Consider the following 13,109-nt stretch of genomic DNA (forward strand, 5'->3'; position numbering starts at 1 on the left):
CGGGCGACCGGCACGGCAGCGCTCTGGAAGCGGGGCTGGGCGCGCCCGGCCCGCGCGGCGTTTTGTTCCGCTCGGGGAGGGCGTGTCCGGGCCACGCCAACCAGTGGGCTTTGCACACTGCACCACACCGGCGCCGATGTCACCGCACCGGCGCTGATGTCACGGCGCAGTCCCGCAGCGCGGCCCCCAGGCCCGAGGCGTCCCGGCTGCGCCCTGGGGACCCCCGGTGCGCCCCGCCGCGGAGGAAGCAGCGGCTCACACGTGCCCGGAACTTCTGAGGGCTTCCCGGCAGCCTAATACGAGGGTGGAGACACACGTGATCCAAGAGATAAGACTCCTGATGAACTTCTGACACAAGAGGAAGTGTGGGGGGACGGGAGGTGGTCTCGCGTTTGGTGTCCTGGCGGCAGGTGTCACGGGGGGCGCCGGGTAAGACGGGCCAAGCTCTGAGCCCGCCCCTTCCGTGTACTAGCTGGTCCCCGCCCCCAGGCCTCAGGTTCCGCATCTGTGAAGGGGGTATAATCCAGACGGAAGTGGGTTTTTTTTGGTGGAAAAATAGGCCTAGTAAGCCTTCAGCAGTGCCCTTCCATGAGTGTAACCCCCCAAACAGCTCTGTCCCCTCAGCTTGCCCCAATCTCCCCTGCTATCCAAAGAAGGAGCCCCCCTCCGACCCCCAAACAGCAGCTCTGAGGAGGGGGTGCTTCAGCTGGGCTTTTGTCTGGGCCTCGCCACGCTGCCCAGGGGCAGCCGCGGGTGGGCGGGCTGCCCTCGCCACCTCCCAGCCCTTCCTGCAAGCCCGCTGCCGGCATCTCAGAGGGCGGAGAGGCTCACACCTCCTTCCTGGACACAGGTACAGCTCAGAAACCCAGTGCTCTGGAGAGAGAAGGAGCTCCCGGGGGCACCTGGCAAGGAGGGCCCGGTGGGGAGCAGAGAGCGCCAGGCTTTAAAGGAAGGTGCCATCCTCTCCCCCCCGCGGTCCTGCCCGCCCCAATCAAGTTGCACTGCCCTCTGGGCCTTGTGGGTCTGGACCCGGAGGATCATGAAAATCTGAGACACTGGTGCTCCCAGGACTGGGAGAGCCTCGGGAGACAAAGCACTTCCTTCTAGTTTGCAGTTTTTGTAGCTTGTTCACTGCATTTCTAAGTCAAAAGGAAACTCCCTCTCGTTCTCCAGGTTGAATTACCCCATTTGCACTGAATACAGACGCAGACAGAGCAGGGCCTGCCCAGATCCTGGGTGTCCCTTTCGCTGTGATTGTGTCCGCTGTGCGCCCGTCTGTGTGTCACCCTCTGCTTCTCTCTTGGGCTCCAGCGTCTCTGTGAGAAGGAAGCATCCTTCCGCCCGAGGCAGTGAACTGGGGGCGGGTCTGCTGGGCAGCTGGTCGCCCCTCCCCCAGGTCACCCACAGATGCAGCTGCCCCGTCTTCCAGGCTGCACAGGCATCAAGGCCTCAGACCCTCACGGGCTTCATTTAAAGCCCCAGGTGGCTGAATCAACTCTTCCAGGAGTCAAGTCAAGCATCTCCTAATCCAGAAAATGGAGTATTATATTTATCTAGGCTCTTCTTACTTTCTACCCTAAGAAACATGTTTCCTTGGGCCGGGCTGTCCATACAAACAGGGTTCCCCAAGATTGGGAGCACCGACCCGGATTTCTTGCAGATTGGGTGGCCGTTCTCATCTGACCCAGCCAAGATGTAAGAGCAGAACCCAGAAGAATTCCCGGTCACCCCCGCACCACGCGAGCAATAAATCAACGGCCCGTGATGTTGCCGAGCGACATCGGCGTCAGAGGCCACGGGCTCGCTGTGTGGTGGGCTCGCGGGTATCCCGTCTCCCTTCAGTTCCCTGGATCCCGGAGAGAGGAGCCTTGGAGTCTTGCCCAAGATTTTACAAAAAGGCAGACTCGTGCCAGTCCTTCTTAGGTCTGGGTTTGTCCTGTCTGGGCGATGGGGCTGCTGATGGATTTCCCCAGGGAGGACAGCCAACCTGCGCTGTGAAACATCCTTAGGGAAGGTCCAGGAAAAGGCAGTCACGCCTGGATTCTCCCGCAGGCTCTTGGAGCACCTCAGAAACTGGTGGCTGTGTCCTGAGCCCTGCCTCCTGGGAGGCTGCTGAGTGGAGAGCACAGGGGTGTGTCCACACGACACTGGGGCAGCAGGACCGTCCCAGGCAAACCAGGCCATGGGATCGCCCTGCATGCTTTATTCTTCTCTGGAGGGGAGCACAGGGTCAGGAAGTTTTCCCAGAGAAAGTGAGCACTTGCAGGGCTGAGGTTCTGCCAGGAGCTGCCCGGGCGCACAGGGAACCTGTGGGTCGAGGAGGAAAGACGCAGATGAACGCGTTGTCCACACGCCTGGGGGTGGTCACGGCCGTTTCACAGCCTGAGACGGACACCCAAGGAAGAGCAAAGCCCTTGGATCATCAGGGCCAAGACACTCTGAAGGAACCAGGGCTGAATTTGTATTGTGAGTCTCAGCTCGTCACCAAGCATTTAAAATAATAATACGGGGAATTCCCTGGCCGTCCAGTGCTTAGGGCTCCACACCGTCAACGCCGAGGGCCCGGTTCAATCCCTGGCCAGGGAACTAAGATCCCGCACGCCGCCCAGCATGGCCAAATAAATAAATAATATTCATGACAACCAGACAGATCATGGGGAGGATTTTGAGATGCAGAGAAATATCAAATCGCTGTGTCGTGCACCAGGAGCTAACAGGGCTGTCGGTCCATCGTGATTCAAAAAACAACCCAAAAAACTGATAAAGAGATCCCAGAGGCAGGGGGTTCCCAGAGGCAGGGGGTGGCGGGAGGGGAATTGGATAAAGGCAGCCAAAGGGTACCAACTTGCGGTAGAAGATGCTAAGTACTAGGGACGTAACGTACAACGTGATGGTGAACGCTGCTGTCCGTTACCTAGGAAACCTGCCAAGGGAGTAAATCCTAAGAGTTCCCATCACAAGGAGAAAAGTTTTCTATTCTTTACTATTCTAGCTGTACGAGATGATGGATGGTCACTGAATTTATCCTGATACTGATGTATGTGAGTCAAGACATTATGCCGTACACCTTCAACTTCTACAGTGCCCTATGTCTGTTACATCCCAGTAAGACTGAGAATAAATGATATCAATACTAACAAATAACTGCCGAGCACCAGCTGCCCATTGGGGTCTTTACAGCAGCCCCCCTTACTCTCCCCAGTGGCTGAAGGCTGTAGGGCTATGTTCACCTCTTTTGCACGTAGGTGACCACTGGGCGGTAACCAGCTTGGTGACCGTGTGACCGTGATCCAGACCCCGGTTTTCCTCGTGTGTGCAATGAGGGCTGGGACCAGCTCCGCACTCTCAAAGCTTCCCACGGAGGTGCCCCTGCCAGCAGAGAGGGGATGCGCCGCTCCCGGGAGCTCGGAGCGTTGGCGGGATCAGTCACTCCCAGGGCTCTGAAGTCTTTGGTTTTATTATAAAAGTTTGTTTAAGTTTCACGTTCTCCTTCACAGATGCCTGTGTTTGTTTCAATAAAAAGATAATGTTGAAAATTATTTACAGTAAGAGAAACAGAGGTTCTTGGAAAGGGTGTCCTGCCAGCCTCTGTGGACCCTGGACTGACAAGCCCAGCAAGGGGCCTGGGGTGGCTCTAAGGCTCTTCCCAGGATTGATCTGCCTGGATCTCCCGGGGGGTCTCCCGGGATCTCCCTGGATCTGCCTGGATCTCACTGGATCTCCCTGGATCAGATCTGGCTCTGCAGTGCTGAGGCTGTGACAAGGGTCTGAGGGATGGCCCCGCATTCCTGACCGGGACCCTCAGTCCCTGTCTTCATGTTTCCCGAGGAGGAGTCCCAGAGCCTCTCGGGGTTTGCAGGAGAAACGAGCCTGATGGCCAAAGATAAAAGAAAGGGCAGGAAAGTCCATGTGTAAATGTCAGGAGGATAAAATGCTTGGAAGAAAGAAAGGGGGAAATCTACCTGGAGAGGAACAAGGGTACTATGGGGACTCTAACAGGGACATGTTTTCCCATCTTCAAGCTGCCCTTTACACTGTGAACCACAAGGAATGTTCCAGGGAGCTTGGAAGGTGATTCAGAAATTCCTCAGGGGGAGGCCCGCGGCTGGGTCCTCAGGGTGTTGTGAAACGGGCTGTATAATTTTCAGTTAAATCCGCCACTTCCCCTTCCCCGCCCCCTGGCCCGATGGCCTTGTGAGGCCGCTTCCCTCTCAGCAGCCTGCGTCCACACCAGGCCGGTGCGGGCAGGGAGACAGGAGGCACCGGGAGATGGGAAAGGAGGGCCCGGGGCCTGGCAGCTCCGGGGAGAAGTGTGGCCGGGCAGTCTCTCCGGCAGACCTGCTTCCTCTGCTTCTGATCCGTTCCCTGTCCTCCTGTCGAGGACCCTCCAACTCCCCTGTGGTCATCCGGCCAGACAGCAGAGGCGTAAGCAGTGAGTAGCTTAAAAATAACCAAGCTTTAGGCAAGAGCTTTGACGCCTCTGGTCCATCGGGGTCAATTGTATGAAATGGGACCCCGAGACAGAAGAAAGGGCTGGACCACAATCCAAAGATGAGCTCAAGAGACAGAGTTTACTCTTTATAGGACAGCCGCAGAGGGCAGGGCTGTGGCTCGGTCTTCTTTGTAGCTCACACGCGCCTTGCCTGGAGAGGTGCTTGGCTTTACTTTGTTTTTTTATGTTTTACGAATTCCAGCACTAAAGAGTTCATTCCAGTTTGCAGGGTAAGAACCGGGAGCGAGACCGCCACCTGCCGGCCAATTTGTGAATCACACTCTCAGGGACCTCCTAGCTTAAGCAGCCCTTCATCCTTTGTCCACTGGGATCACTTGCTACTTAAATTTTGACTCTCACTTGAGACATCCTAGGCTCCTAGCAGAGAAGCCAAAAGTCCTGGGACGCTGGTCAGAGAAAAAGGCCTTTGAAGGTAGTGGAAGCTTGTTTTGCTCAGGGCCCTCCTGTCTCCCCGGGATCGTCTTCCCCCTCCCCCGAGCAGCACCCCCTCTGTGCCAGGCGCTGGGCTGTAGACTCGGGGCCTCCCAGGGCCGGGGGACATGCGGGCGCTGAACGGGGTGCAGGAGGCCGGCACAGAAAAGAGCACTGGGGGCTCAGGAGGGAGGCTCCCCTGCAGGAATCCGAGACAGATTCACCTGAGCTACCGCGCACGCTGACGAGCGGGACCACACAGAAGTAGACAGACCGGCACCTGCTGCTGCGTAACGAGTCGCCCCAAGCTCAGTAGGTCGAACTGCAGCAGTCACTCGCTTTTCTGTCTCGTGGTTCTGGGGTTTATGAGTTCAGCTGCATAGCTCTTCCTCAGACCATACACGTGATGCAGTCAGGTAATGCTTAGCTGCGGTCATCAGGGGGACTTTCCTGCTCACGTGGCCGGCGGCTGGTGCTGGCTGGCGGCCGGACCGTTAGCGGGGACCCCCACGTGTAAGCTCGCCAGGCAGCCAGGGGGGGCTACGAGGGCAAGTCCCCTGGGAGAGAGGAAGCCAGGAGGAAGCTGTCTGGCCTTTTGCCAACCAGCCTCAGAAGGTGCAGAACAGAAACCACCCCCCACCCCCACCCCCCGTGCTCTGCTGACAGTCTCAAAGCCCCACCCAGTTTCAAGGAAAGGGGACACAGACCCTGCCTCCTCATGTGCACCGTGGCAAGGTTCTAGAAGAGCATGTGGGATGGAAACACAGCCCTTTTGGGAAAAGACAGTTTCCAGAGGTGGGTGGGTCACTCCAGGTGGATCCCTTCAGCTACGCTGCATTCAGAGATGCATTTCCTAAGGAAGAAAGTTTCTACAGATGGGGTGTTGCCAAGAAAAAACATGAGGGTTTAGAAGTATCCGCTGAGCCGTCCTCACTAAGGCTTGCAAAAACCTTTCTCTGAGAAGGAGCCTCAGAGAAAGAGGTGGATGCAGGCTGCTCTCCCGAGGGGCTGTCGGGGACTCTGGCTGGCGGCCAGCATCGACCAAGGCAAGGGAGTAGTGGCCCCTGGGGGAGGGGGCCCGTGCAGCGAGGTTCTGCTGAGACGGACTCCCAGAGGGAGAAGAATCCAGTTGGTGTCACCACAGCCAGTGGCCAGGTAGAGCCGGCGACTCTGCCCCGCTGAGTCTTCTCAAGCAGCCACGGGCAGAGCGCAAAGCGGGAAGTGATCAGTAAGGGGAGGCTGCAGCACAGCGAGATGAGGTATGGCCTTGGTCACGTGGAAGCTCCCTGTGTGCGTGTCACACAGCGCCGGGAGCGGTCCTCGTGCAGAGTGAGACCCTGCTCGGAGAGCAGACACAGCCCGCCGTGAGAAGGCAGGATGGCACCGCAGTGCGCAGGGAGCGAGAGATCGAGGACCACAGCGGAGCGCGAGCGCCCACGGGCTGGCTGGGGGCAGGCCCGGATGCCCAGGACCCTCCGTGTCACCCACCAGCCTTCAGGGAAGGATGGCTGAGCCTGCTTCAAAGGCTGGACGAGCTGGGATGGCGAGATCGAGCGTGGCTGTCTGGGAAGGGGGATGGGGTGGGGCTGGCCCTCGGCAGTAGCCGAATGTCTCGGAAACAAGCTTCCCGAGGCACCGCGTTTGGGCCCCGAGACCCAAGGGAAGGGGACCGCGGCTCCTCTCTCTGCGGAGCCTGGGGCCCAGCCTGCAGAGGACTGGTCCAGCTCTCTCTCCAGGACGCGGAATGCTAAAGCCCACCGCCTGTGTTTTCCACTTTAGAGCACCGGCGGGCATCACCCGAGCCCCCTGCGGGCAGCTTTATGCTACTTTAGGAGGATTAGGTTGATTCTTTGTAGTCTGGGCTGCACAGACGTGGTCCCGGCCAAAACTTCCTTTGCTACAAGGGGCTACAGAGAAGCATGAAGCTGGGGACAGAATTATGTCTTGGTCAACTTCTGCGTGTCCAGTGCCTGAGATAGTATCTGGTCAGAGTGTAAAAAGGAAAGAAGAAAAAAAAAGAAAAGGAAGGAAGGAAGAAGAACAGAGTCAGATTTTTAAAAAAGAAAAGAAAAGAAAAGAAAAAACTGTGCCTGGTGTCCTAGTCACACCTGATCTGGTCAGTTCAGGAGAGCCAGAGGAGTTCTGGAAACATCCATGACCCAGACAGACAGTATATGCTGAGTCCAAAAAGAAAGCTGCAGAACACACAGTATGATTCCATATGTATAGTTAAAATAGTCTGGGCATGTAGAGTGTATAACATAGTAAAAGCATAAAGAGATGTATGGGAATGGTTAATGCCAAGTGCAGAATAGTATCCCCTCTGTGGGGAGAGAGAAATTCAGGAGGGGAGGAGCTTAAACTATGTTCTCGCACTGCTTTATTTCTTACACAGGTGTGATGGTTAAATTTATGTGTCCACTTGACTTGGCCACGGGGTGCCCAGATATTTGGCCAAAATATTCTGGGTGTTTTTTGGATAAGATTAACATTTAAATTAGTAGACTGAGTAAACCAAATTGCCCTCCCTAATGTGGAGGGGCCTTGTCCAATCAGCTGAAGACCTGGATAGAGCAAAGGGGCTGTGACCCCGCCTCCCCCAAATAAGAGAGCATCCCTCCTGCCTGGCCGCCTTCAAACTGGGACATCGGCTTCTGCCTGGGTCTCAAGCCTGCTGGCCTTCAGACCAGAATTATCCCATCAGCTCACCTGGTTCTCAGGCCTTCAGACTCAGACTGGAACTAAACCGTTGGCTTTCCTGGGTCTGCAGGCTGCCAGCTCCCTCGGCAGAACTTGGGACTAGCTGTCGTGACTGCCTGAGCCAGCTCCTTACGATAAGTCAGTAAATAAATGAATGAATGAGTATCCCATTAGTTCTGTTTCTCTGCAGAAACTTGACGGACGCAACAGGTATGTTTGCTATATTGTTTTCCATACCTTCGGCATGTCTACAATATTTCACAATAAAATTTTAAATTAATAAACGATGAACGACTGTTAAGATGTCAGATGCTATAGAGATCAAGTAAAATGAGAGATGGAAAACGCACTTAAGATTTAGCTTTCAAGAGGCCAACGATTGCCTTTGCTGGAGTGGCTCAACACCGTGTCCAGAGCGGAGGCCTGATGGTGATGGGCGGTTGGTGGTAGGGAGCGCACGCACCCTCGAAGGAGGTTAGCCACGAAGTGAAGGAGAGCTCTGGTCTGCTGCTAGGACGGGGGGCAGAGGAGAAGGAGGGGGTTAAAAAGGAGTGGCTTCCCTTCTCCCGGGGGCCTCCACACTAATTCTGTCGGAATTGTTGGCGTCTGGTGTTCCTTTGGTCCCGGGGACGATTCCAGTAAAGATTCTGGAAGACTTAAATTACATCCCTGGGCTGTACAAATGATCTTTAAAATATCTAGACACGGAGGCAAATACTCCAGATGTCAGCTTTCTTGGTAGCAGTTTCCCAAAGAGTGTAACACCATCCCCTCTCGTGGAAAAGGAGACAGTAAAGCCATAATTATCCCGTTAGCCCCAGGTCCAAAGGGCGCATCAGACCCACAAGAAATTAAGCGGAAAGTTCATTTTTTTCCTTTTTTATCCGGTTGAGTAGTTGAATCTGGCTGGTGGAGTGTTGCTAATGGTTTCTCCGTTTAGGTTCTAGGGAACGGGTAGCAAGGAGCTGACCAAGCCACAGAGGCTGGGAGGACATGCTGCCTGTCTACCTCACTCTTCCCAGAAACACGGTCTGGGTTGTATTCTAATTTCTTCTTCATCTCATCAAAGGAGGCCGAGCGGGGGAGATTCTGAGCTGGGCTATTTCTTCCCACCCCCTCCCAGACGGACGGCGAGGTTTTTCCGACACTCCATTCTCCCTAGGGTTCTGCCTGCTGGCTATGGGCAGAAAAGTGCCAGTAGGGGTCAGCCGTGTCCCACGTGTGGCTGGAGCCACCCACCCGCCACCTGGGCTATGGGTCCTGGCTGGTCCAGGCAGACGGGAGCTGGAGGTCAGCTTCCTGTAGGGACCTCGGCATCTCTGAGCATCGCCGGCTCAAGCCTCCCCTCCCTGAGTGGGGGGCAGGGGGATGTTCATTCAATGACCAACTGACAGGGGAGTGGATGTGTGACCCAGACATCAGCGATGCTGACTCACTGCCCGGTTTTCTCCTGGGAGGTTTTCACGTGTATTGACATGTGCAATGCCGTGTGTGGGTTGGATGTCAGAGATGTGTGGGTTGGATTTGCCCCATGAGCTTTTCTCAGAGACCCGGGGTTCCTTGCCGGGTGCTTGCGCTCTCCATGAAGGCTGGCAGTCCGCATGGCTGTGCGGGCTCCCACGAGGCCTGCCCGGTCCACGCCACCCCCGCACACTCAGCTGGGAAGGGGATTCTGCATCCCAGCATCTCCAGAACGACATCTCTGCGGCCGAAGCCACACGGAGCGAGTTTAGCTCACCCTTGCCCTTGGCCTCACTGCCCGCCTCCTCCCAGCTCTGGTCGCCTCTGACCCCTCGGGTCCACGCTGCTGCCCCGCTTCCCCGCGCCCTGCCCCCGGCACCACTTACCAGCCTCCCCGCCCCGGTGTGGGAGCCCCCAGCGAACCAGCTGGGCCGAGGGGACAGCTGCACGGCCGGAAGCAGCTCCGGGCTGGAAGAAGGTCCAGTCTGTGCTGAGACTCTAGGCCCAGCACTTTCCAGGCGGCCTCCACGCGCAGCCAGGACAGGCAGATGCCCCGCCTTTCCGCCTGCAGGAAGGAGGACCCGGCAAAGCCCGGCACCTGGCCTGCCTTCCCTGGAGTAGAGTTACGGCCGCTGATCCGGGCAACAGGTGCTGGGTGTTCCAGCTGCCGCAGGGCACATCTGCACCCGGGGAGAAGGCTGCAGCAGCCGCGGGGACACCCCGGAGGCGGGGGAGCCCAAAGGGCCAGGGGGAGAGAAATGTGGGGGAACTGGTATCAGCGCTCATAGAGCATCCCCCTCCCAGGATCCCAATGTGGGACCCCTGGCCGAGCTGCCCAAAGCAGCCTCACTGGCCCTGCAGCTCGGGGGGTGGAGGCCTGCGTCCTCTTGTCTCACTGCCCAGCCCTCTAGCTGTAGCCAGCTGCTCTCCCCTCCCGGCGGGCTCCGCTCAGCCTCTGCAGGCTGCACCCAGGAGGCTCTCGGCAGCTCGCCTAGAAAATGGGGAGGGAGGTACTGGAAAGAAGGCTCTTCATACGTGCAAATACTTCTGGCCATTTTAGTGCCTCAAACTACAGTCAATTAAAGGGAAGGGGGGACATTTGGGGCTCCCAGTCTGAGGCAGGCACTGGGGCCAATGATTCACCGACATCGTCTCATCAAATCCTCCCAACATCCCCACCAGGTGTGCATTGTCAGCATCCCCTGTCTCCCAGGGGACAGACCCAGGTTCTGGGCACACAGCGACGATGCAGTGAATCTGAGGCTTGACTACAGCCCTGACCCCAAAGCTGCACTCTGTCCACTAGGCACCCTGCCTGAAACCTCCCATTTCCTGGTACATCCCACACCGGGGCCCCATCCCTTCCTCCCGTAGAGGGGATTCCTTGCACCCCTGCCTCCGTCACCTCTGTTCACCACAGCCAAAGTCACTTCTACAACCTCGCCACCCGGTTCACTTGGCAACTCATGCCCCTAATACCTCCTGTCACCCGCCCACCACGAAAGTGGACCCCGCAGCCTCCAAATCCTTGGTGGCCACGCCGAGCACCCACGGACCATCTGGGCGATGGTTTCCACACCCACCCCACGTCCCTCCTTTTCCTTCTCAAGGAATTTTTCTTTTTTTGGCCACACTGTGTGGCTTGTGGGATCTTAGAACCCCGATCAGGGATTGAACCCTGGCCCTCAGCAGTGAAAAGCGCCAAGTCCTAACCACTGGACCAGCAGGGAAGTCCCACAAGACACTTCTTAAGGTGTTAAGAATATTTACTGGGCTTCCCTGGTGGCGCAGTGGTTGAGAGTCCGCCTGCCGATGCAGGGGACACGGGTTCGTGCCCCGGTCCGGGAAGATCCCACATGCCACGGCGCGGCTGGGTCCGTGGGCCATGGCCGCTGAGCCTGCGCGTCCGGAGCCTGTGCTCCACAACGGGAGAGGCCACAGCAGTGAGAGGCCCGCGTACCGCAAAAAAAAGAGGAATATTTACTGATATAAGGAAATGTTCACAGAATATACTAGGAGTATCTTACCATTTTACCTGTCATTATGTAATTCCTGAACACATCCTCCTTGTGAAAAAACCCCCAGCAACTCCAACATACGGAAAGAATTAACAATGCCCTGGGTGACTCTCCCCCAGAAATAACCACTGCTATCAGTTTGGAGACTTTCCAGAGTTCTCTAAAAACGTATTTTCATACAGGTATAATGCACATAGAAATATATAGTTTTGTGGGGCATCTTTTGACATAACTCGGATCAGAGTGTGCTGTTTGTTTTGCAACTTTGATTTCTCTTAATGCTCAATATTAAGACGCCACGATCGTGTCGTGTACGTAAATAGCTCATACGTATGTAAGTTCTGGGTGGAGCATGTTATTCCTTACTGGGACCTTGAGAGTCAAGCTTGGGCTCTGCTTTCTGTCCTGTGGGCAAAACTGGCTGCACAATTTATGGGGGCCTGTGCGAAATAAAAATGTGAGGTCCCTTGTTTAAAAACTTGGTAAGAATTTGAAGGGGGCAACAGCAAAACATTAAACCAAACATGGGGTCCCGTGTGACTGCACACGTGCCCATGAAGCTGGCCGGCCTGTGGGTGGTTTGAATCAATGCGTCCTCTGTCCCGACAGTGGACATTCCTGCCTCGGCCTCCACCTTGGGCCGTGTCCCTGGATTCTGCACCCAGCCTTCCCCGCTGCACTCTCTCTCCAAGGCCAGAGTCCTGGGCAGTCTTCCACCAGCACAAGCAAACTCCGGCAGTCCATGCCTGCCGATCAGCATTGCCCTGGGGGCCCCCCAAAAGAGAGGGGGTGGTGGCAATGACACCTCCCCTGTGCCTCAGGGGAAAGTCTCGCGGGAGATAGGAGAGCACCGAACTACCAAGCTGCATGCCCTGAGCCGCGTGTCCTTAGCGGTGAGTCGCTGACCTTCTTGGCACCTTGGTTTCGTATGTGTTGAAGGAGAGGGTGGGATTCGACAGCCTTCCAGACCACACCCAGCTCTGAAAGTCTGTATGTAAGTGACTCTAAGAGACCAGAATGGGAGTAACTCACGCATTTACCATACGCCACTTACATGCTCATCTAATGCTTGGGACAGGCCTACAAGGCAGGCGGTGTCATTCCCACTTTACAGACAAGGGAGTCGAGACTCACTAAAGCAACCGAGCAAAGAAGCGTCTGGGGTGAAGCACGTGTTCTAGAACCTGGCTGTGGTCACGGCTGCACACCTCGGTAGCTTTAGTACAAATCATGGACTTGCATACTTACAAGGGGTGAATTTTATAGCATGTCAGTTATACTCCAAAACAGCCATTAAGAAGGGAGAAAGAAAGAGACGTGCAGCAGCTGCTGGGTGACAGAGCCCCTCCCCGGGCCCCACATGGTCTCCAAGGCCCCCTTTCCTCTGCGGATCTGCATGGCACCAGGGCACGTGGCCTTGGGTGCCAGTATGCTGGGATGCAAGTCCCGGCTCCAGCACTGACCGGCTGGGGACCCAGGCAAGATCTCAACCTCAACTTCTTCACCTACAAAATAGAGACAAAAATGAGATGGATGTTAAGGGCTTAGATTAGCAGTCCGTACCCAGCAAGAGCTCTGTAAGTCGGACTGTTATCTTCTCGGGGCAGCTCCAGCCAGAGCCAGCCTCCCGAAAGGGAAGCACGTCTCCCTGCCCACCCCATTCCTACCCTGCTGGCCCCTTCCAGAAGCACCCCTCTGGAAAAGCCATCATTGGAAAAACACCATGACTGACAGAAGTGAGCACAGCTCACTTCCTGGTGATAGAAAGGGAGAAAAGGCATCTTCCCCATAAGGCAAGCCTCACTATCCTGAAACATGCAGCCCAGTGCCAGCTCTTCCTCACAGACCGTTCCTCCCGGGTCCTCGTCTAGACCATCAACACAGGGGCCCGGCACCCTGAGGCCAGGGTAGCCACATGGGGACAACTGCCACACCCACGCCCCCCCCATCCCACTCCCGTGAAGCTCCTTGCTGGTTAACAGATCAAGCCAGAGAGGATGAGGGTT

The sequence above is a fragment of the Neophocaena asiaeorientalis genome, unplaced genomic scaffold (genome assembly GCF_003031525.2).
Source record: "Neophocaena asiaeorientalis asiaeorientalis breed wild unplaced genomic scaffold, Neophocaena_asiaeorientalis_V1.1 scaffold44, whole genome shotgun sequence".
Classification (NCBI taxonomy): Eukaryota; Metazoa; Chordata; class Mammalia; order Artiodactyla; family Phocoenidae; genus Neophocaena; species Neophocaena asiaeorientalis.